This window comes from Tenebrio molitor, unplaced genomic scaffold (assembly GCF_963966145.1).
Source record: "Tenebrio molitor unplaced genomic scaffold, icTenMoli1.1 SCAFFOLD_577, whole genome shotgun sequence".
In the NCBI taxonomy this organism is placed as follows: domain Eukaryota; kingdom Metazoa; phylum Arthropoda; class Insecta; order Coleoptera; family Tenebrionidae; genus Tenebrio; species Tenebrio molitor.
In genome coordinates this window covers 14,643-22,551 of record NW_027184172.1, presented here as the reverse complement: position 1 = coordinate 22,551, position 7,909 = coordinate 14,643, and the positions used below count along the sequence as shown (strand labels likewise).

At 39.2% G+C, this 7,909-nt stretch overlaps 1 non-coding gene across 1 annotated transcript; it reads left to right on the top strand.

Moving 5' to 3' along the window:
* The first annotated feature begins 1,934 nt into the window (after positions 1-1,934).
* Positions 1,935-2,054, top strand: LOC138140907 (5S ribosomal RNA). Its single transcript, XR_011162818.1, has one exon. It is a non-coding gene; the product is annotated as a 5S ribosomal RNA (ribosomal RNA).
* Positions 2,055-7,909: the final 5,855 nt, after the last annotated feature.

Below are 7,909 nucleotides of genomic sequence, written 5' to 3'. Positions count from 1 at the left end.
TTTGGCTGTCTTCGAGGAAGCCTTGTCGGAAGTCGTCGCGACGGCGGTACGTTTGGCGGATGATTTTTCGTCTTGGATGCGGCGGACGAAGCGGGTTTCCTCTTGTCGGAGGCGGAGCGACTTTGGCACCACCGGAGGTGGACGAGGCGAGCTTGAACGAACCCGACGCGCCCTTACCTTTCGTCTGAACCAGAGATCCCGACGCCACGGCGCCTTTCAGATATTTCTTGATGAAAGGGGCGACCTTTTCGGCGTCGACTTTGTAATTTGCGGCGACGAACTTCTTGATGGCCTGAAGAGACGATCCTCCGCGTTCCTTGAGTCCCTTGATGGCGTTGTTTACCATCTCGGATGTCGGAGGATGGGACGGTTTCGCCCTGGGATTTTTCGCTTTTTTCTCTTTCTTCGCGTGGGATTGAGGGTGGCAGCGGAACCGGTGGTGACCGATGATGCTGTTTGATTTTCGACGTCGGCCATCTTTCACGTTAAAACGTTAAAAGTTAATAATAATTATTGAAAAAACACTTGCTCACACACGTACACTTCGAGCACCTCGTGAACGAGAATTGAACAAAAAAATTTTCTAAGTCTTTATAAAATAGTCGCCACTGCGGACGGAAGAACTGAACGCGCACCGCGTCCGCCGTCGAAGAAATTGCAGGCCTCGGAATCGTTGCCCGCGTGATGGCATCGTCCTCTTTCCTCGATCACCATCGCCACCGTGTGATCAAGCTGGCCGAACTCGGTTTCCGAAGTTTCCCTGGAGATAGCGAAGTTCGTCTCGGAACGTCGGTGGGTTTCGAATCAGGTACACGCCCCTCCAACCACCAGCCCTAAATCCGGGTCGTCACGGTTTCGATTCGGGACCGACGGTTTACGTCGGCGGTGCGGGGTAGACGCGTCGATTCCGGGAATCCATATTTCGTTCGCCGAAATATTGGTCCATCTCTTCCCGGAATACCGCGCCACCTTCTCGATTTTACGACATCTTCGCGTCGCCAAACGCTTCCGAAACGGTCGAAGCACAGAAAGGACCTGGTGTTCGAACCGAGGCAATTCCGACAACAGGATGCCGCGAACCGCCTCTCCGACGTTCAGGTCGATCGTTTTCGGCGGAAGTTGAAACGGGACGAGTCGACGACGGGTCCCGTTGCCGTCCGGACCCTTCGGGACGGCCGAAAGTCCGTCGAGAGGATCATCCGAAAGGAGACGGTCTTCATCGTCCGACCGATGCCGCACCTACGAGTTTTCCGATATTTTCTTCGACGGATCTTCAGGTTTTCTTCCTTTCTTCCGTCTTTCTCTCTTCGTAATTTCGTGTCCGACCTGCGTCGTCCGAAGTCGGGGTGAAGATCGAAGAAAAAACGCCAAAAATAACAACTCGTCAGCCACGCACACCGCGTTCGAATGTCTAACGGTCCAACTTGGATTTTCGAAGATCGCCGAATCCGAGGGACGATAAATAATAATAATAATAATAATAATGGTAATAAATAATAATGTTAATAATAATAATAATGATATGATGATTATAACGATAATTATTATAGATAGGTAAATAGAAACACAGGTCTCCTCTCGAAAATCGGAACTTCCTGATATTACTTACATATTTCGGTCGATCCAAATGTGGGAATCTCGTCGTCGTCGGAGCAAGCAGCGCGGTAGGTGGGGTGAAATTCTGGATTTTCCACCGCCGCCGGCGGTCGAAAAATGTGCGACGCGGGAGATCGCCAGTCCGTCTAGTAGTCTCTCTTGTCGTTAGAGCGTGACGTGGTGGTTGTTGTGGGATTTCCCGTTAGTTCGGTCCGACGTCGGTCGTCAGAGGGTAAGTGCATACGGAAACGAAACGCATCGCGTTTTGATGTTCATATTCGTGCATCGGAATGTTAAAAGCAATATATTTTACACCAACGATCACACCTAAACACCACGGCAACGGCCATACCACGTTGAAAAGCACCGGTTCTCGTCCGATCACCGAAGTTAAGCAACGTCGGGCGCGGTCAGTACTTGGATGGGTGACCGCTTGGGAACACCGCGTGCCGTTGCCCCCCAACACTTTTTGTTTTTTTTTGAAATCCATAGCAACCACCGAACCGATTTGTTTTTCGTGCAGGTATTCGGAAACATGCACAGACCCGTATAATGTAGATTCATAGCTTTAAGTACTAGATAATTAAGAAAACAATTTTTTTTGTCGATTAATTGTAAACAATTGCAGAATAAAAACTCGTCAAACGGTAAAGGTTGTCGTTCGATCACCGAAGGTAAGCCACGCGGGCAGCGGTCAGCACTTGGACGGGTGACCGGTTCATTATATTCCTTCCGTGAGTTTAACAAAGATAACATATGCAAATGTCGTAAGTGCGACGAGGAAGACGGCGATCTTTTAATGTAAAAAAAATATATATTAGGTTACGCGTACATGCCACTTTGACTGCTGCTTTATTTTTTTGGTTTTTAAATAATTAGAGATCTGAATTCAACATATCAGTTCTATGTTATAATGGACAGACAATGTTGTATTCTTGGCCCCTAACACGTTAAGACCAACATAAAAACTAGAATAACTTACCATTCGTTAAACGTTAAACAATTTCGAACCACGTTTTTTTGAGCTCGAACAAACTCATAACACAACACTCATTTATTAGTCACTGGACCATTGTAAAACGAGAAGAGAGAAAAACCATGCGAAACTATTTTTAAAACGAAGAGAATAAAGGTTTTAAATGGTAGGGCTGTATGACAGACTTGTCAATTATCGTGGGGGGTACGGCTGAGATTTATGACGAAATCGAGCGGCGCCGGCGGTCGGTCACTTTCACGAAAGAGGTCTAAACACGGGTCGTTTACGATACCCTCTGGTTACTAGAAAAGTTCTAGACAGATGTTTGTCGGCTTTTCGAGGTATTTATTTGTGAGTCCAAAGACTCAATGGAGTAATATCGGACTGAAATTCCAAGATTTTGCTGTGTAATCCAAAAAACTATGTTCCTCGTAACATTTAACGATGTGTTAATTCAACTATTATTTTAATTTTTCGTATACGTATTTATACTAAAAAGTACAGCGCTTCCAACAGTGAATTGTGAATTGAAAATGTTTCAAAGAAAGATCGATAGTTTTGAAAAAAATTACATATTAATAAATTTAGATAGATTTAGAAGTATACATTGCACTTACTTTTCAAAATTATTGTACTTCTGATTTGGTTGAAATAACATAATATGTAGCAGTCATAGTCTTGTGTACATTGCAGTCGCGGCTGGTGTTGGGTAAAACCTTTATTTTTTAGGGGGTCATTACCCAAATGACCTCATGGACCAGCCGTTCCTGTTAGGTTTTATATATCAAATTGATTCGTCTGTCTTTTTCATCATGCCTTCGAAAAGCGAGCTCCTGTTTCGCCAAAGTAACTGTGACGTCAATTAAATACGATAATAAAATTCGGTTTTTCCGAACTTATTGTGAGTGAGAGCAGTGAGAGCATCTTCTTTTCGTATCCCACCTCCACCCGGCGGCAGTAGTGCAGTGCTTATCAACATAATTACCGGCGTCTCGCCTCCACATTTTGACTTTTTTGTGTTTTATGTGTTCTCTAAGTCCAAAATTTTTAAATTTTTAAAAAGAGATTGCGGTACTATTCCTGTTGCTGAAATTATAATAATATATTTATTAATTTTTGTATTATATGTCTGTGTTATATTGTGTGAATTTGGAACAGCTATATCTAAAAGATATGCTTGCTTTTGTTGTTTATTTAAAATAATAATGTCTGGTCTGTTATGCTGAATGTGAATGTCAGTTAAAACTGTGCGATCAAAATATAATTTGTAATTGTCATTTTCTAAACAACTTTCTGGTTTATAAATGTAATGTGGTTGTGTATCCTTTAATAAATTGAATTTAACTGCTAAATTCATGTGTATAATTTTTGCGAATATATCATGACGTTTTTTATATTCGCTGTGAGCCAAAACGGTGCAAGATCTTGTATTGCAAATATAAAACCCTCAGCTCTTTAAAATATCTCCCATGTAAAGACTTTTGTTTTATATTTGCTATAGTGTCATATCACGAGCTCTATTGAGAAAATAATTTTTTAGTGAAGCAATTTGATTGTGTTGTAGAATTTCTAGATTTGAAAAACCCCTACCACCATTTTCGCGTGGTAAATTAAATCTTTCAACAGCAGATTTGGGGTGATGTTTACAAAATTTTGTAAAGAGAACTCTAGTTTGAATATTTATATTCTTTAAATTAGTTTTGGACCATTTTATAACACCAAAAGAATAGATTTAATTTGATTTGATTGATTAATACCTAAATATTTATAAAATTCTCCTTTATTTAAATTTTTAATGATTTCTCCTTCTTTAGTTATATATTCTAAATTTTCGTAATGACCACGACATATTGATTGATTTTCAGTTATTGTTAAGTTTTATGTCATCCATATAAAGAAGGTGATTTAATTTAATATTAATTTTATAAATTTTAAGAATTTTAATTAACCATGAATGTGGTACTGAATCATAGGCTTTTTTGTAGTCTATGAATTGTTGTTGCATTATTTTCCAAACGTTTGAGACTTAAAATATTCGTCAAATGTTCTTCTTTTTTTAAATCAGAATACCCCTGACAAATCCGAACATTTTGTTTTGCGGTAGATAAAAGTAAACATGGGCCAAGACAGAATATTAATATTCGGTGTGGAATTTTCCTGCGTTCTTGTTCATTTCTATCGAAGTGCTCACGAAAAGTTGTGAATATCAACACTTTGTAATTGTCGTAGTGAAAAATAAAAAAGATAGCTATGGGGCACAACTTATTTCGCACTTCATTAGAAAAGTAACAGTATTAAAATAAAAAAAATATTTTTCTAAATTTCGAACGTTAGGTCTATCCTGACCAGCCACCAATTAGTGGTATTATTTTATTTTTTGCTGTTTTCCACAATAGTTATTTTTATATTAAATCATTGATTCAAAAAATTGAAATTAAAAATTCAAATTTTTGAAGGAACTCTGAAGTTTCAATGCAGTGACCATGTTGCTAGGTAACTAATAAAAAACAGTGCGTGAAATGAAAAACAGAAATAGTCGTATGCGTTTTGTATGGTTTCTATGGTTTCGATCTTACTAACAATGCAATGAAAATGACCCACTTCAGGCACAGATAACTATGCGTGAATTTCAATTTTTTGAATCAATTATATAAAAACAAAATTGATTTGGCGGCCGCTACACAAAAGTGGTGGGAGGCGAGAACCTGTTTCCGCCGGTCAATTTTAAAATTAATAAATTTTCCCTGGATACGTATTCGACTTATCCGGTACGAGTTATTTTTAAATTAACTTAATGGCCCGTTGCTCTTGTTCTTTTTACATTGAATATGCGATGTTTTGGCATCGTTAGCAATAGTACAATACTCACGCATTTTTAATCTAAAATTAACAAAACTTGAATGGATCGGGATTATCACACTTCTGAATTGAAGTTTTCATTCGTTTAAAATATAATTGATAGTAATACGTAATGCGGATTGCCTAAACGTTGCTTCCATCACGTCAACATCACACATTCACGTTCGCCCGTAGAAATGGCGTGATGCACACGAAATCGATCCAAAAAGGCTCATAATATTTGTGTCACGCGAATCTACGTCGAAAACTAGAAAAAAAAAAAATTCAATTCGAATTTCAATAATCGAAACGATGCGTCGTCGATACTAAACGTAGGTAGTAACTAAAGTGTGATCGGGTGCGATAAAAGTGTCCGTCAATAATCATCATCCGACAATCATTTAATAGACGAACGCTAATTTTTGGCACTCACTCGGACGACAGAACCAGTCCAGACGGAAACCGGGGCGCGGGGTGGGTGGGTGGTTGTATGTCCGTGAATCTGTCCGGCGCGCGTCAACATTTCAGTTATCGTCGCGAGAGTTAAAACGAAAGGTGGTTAGTGTGAAAGTGACGTTTTTTCGTGGAGACACGTTACGAAGGGTGAGTACCTAATATAATATAAAACCAACCGAAAACCCACAATAGTGCCCCGGTTTATTATCGTGAATAGGTGTTTGGTAAATATTTTCTGTATTCCAACTAGCAAGTCTTTTATCAAAAAACTCCGGCAACATGGCTATTGTGGTATTGTTGATACCACCTAACTGAAGAACTTAGTTAATAACTAAGTCGACGATTTTATCGGGAAATTGAACGGAGAAACAAAAATAGCTCTTAGCGACAGTTGCCTGAAGTCGCAAATAACGGCGATTGACGAAATCACGTTTTTTTTATTTTAATTCCAATGAACAATACACAGGGTCACAATTATCTGTTATGTATTCTATAATGTTTTGCAAAGTAAATAATGTGAGTTGTCATGCGTAATATTAATTAGCTAAGTAATTTTTGCAAGTATTTTATGTCAGATATGCAATGTATAATAACGTAATGTTGCAAAGTATTTTAATTTTTATGCTAGGTAGAGATAATAACTCGACAATAACTCTTCTCTAATGAAAAAAAAAATAGAAAATGATTTAGGAACATAAAAAATCTCATTAAAACAGGAACAATTGAAATTAAAATAAACATAACATTCTGTACTAAAGTACAGTTTTGTTCACTCCTTTTTTCAAAGTCTTCTGTCCTCTCATTTGCACATACTGCTATTCCAAAACAGTGAAATTGTCTGTTTCAGGGAATCCTTAACGTTCCTTGCTAATGTCAACAACGTTTTCGATGAAACAAAGAGTCGGAAAAATGTCGGCTCATTGTATTCAATAACATACGCGACTACAAAACCATCTGTATCATTTGTAGGAATCGCGGTTTTTTCGATGAGAATTCGTTCTAATTTTTTCTTTCTTAAAAAAGCTAAGTAATTTTAATTTCACTAAAGATGAACATTTAGGCTATATGCTGGGTAATGCAAATCCATCAACCATCAACTAGGTTGTTCAGCAGATGTACGATTGTTTATTTGATTTCTTCTTCCGAAGAGTTGTATTCTGGCAAAATAGAAATTTATTCATAACATAACCTCAATCAACTAAATTATTTCGAATACAATAACCACATAACTACAAGTTGGATAGGCATGGGTGCAAAATACCGATAATGCATGAAACCTAATAATAATAATAATGACATAATAAAAGTTAATTAAAAATCGCTGTTTCACGTCTTTTTCTTTTTTGTTCGAGAGTTTTTGTGGTTCTGAAAAGAACCGTTTATAAATGTGTCGAAAACGAAAAACATCTATTTCGAACTGGTGTACTTGGTGACGGCTTTGGTACCTTCGGAGACGGCGTGCTTGGCCAACTCACCGGGCAACAACAGACGCACGGCAGTTTGAATTTCTCTGCTGGTGATCGTCGAACGTTTGTTGTAGTGTGCCAGACGGGAAGCTTCAGCGGCGATACGTTCGAAGATGTCGTTCACGAAACTGTTCATTATGCTCATAGCCTTACTAGAGATACCGGTGTCGGGATGGACTTGTTTCAACACCTTGTAGATGTAGATGGCATAGCTCTCCTTCCTCCTGCGCTTCTTTTTTTTGTCGCTCTTGGAAATGTTCTTCTGAGCTTTCCCGGCCTTCTTGGCTGCCTTACCACTTGTCTTCGGCGGCATTTTTCAATTCAATTCGATTCAACAAACTCGCGAACTGCTCTGACTCGTGTGCGTGCGTTAACTTTGCACCACCACCTTTCTGATAGGTAGTGTGTTCACCAGAACCCCACCTGAAAACGGGCTCCCACCAATCGTCACGTCCTATTCTCCTATCACGGAGGCTATAAATTCGAAGCACAGCTACCAGCTTTTACAATCGACGAGTCCCGTCCGTCAGTTTTATTACTTCTCGTGGTGTCTAACGAACGAACTTAAAATGTCAGG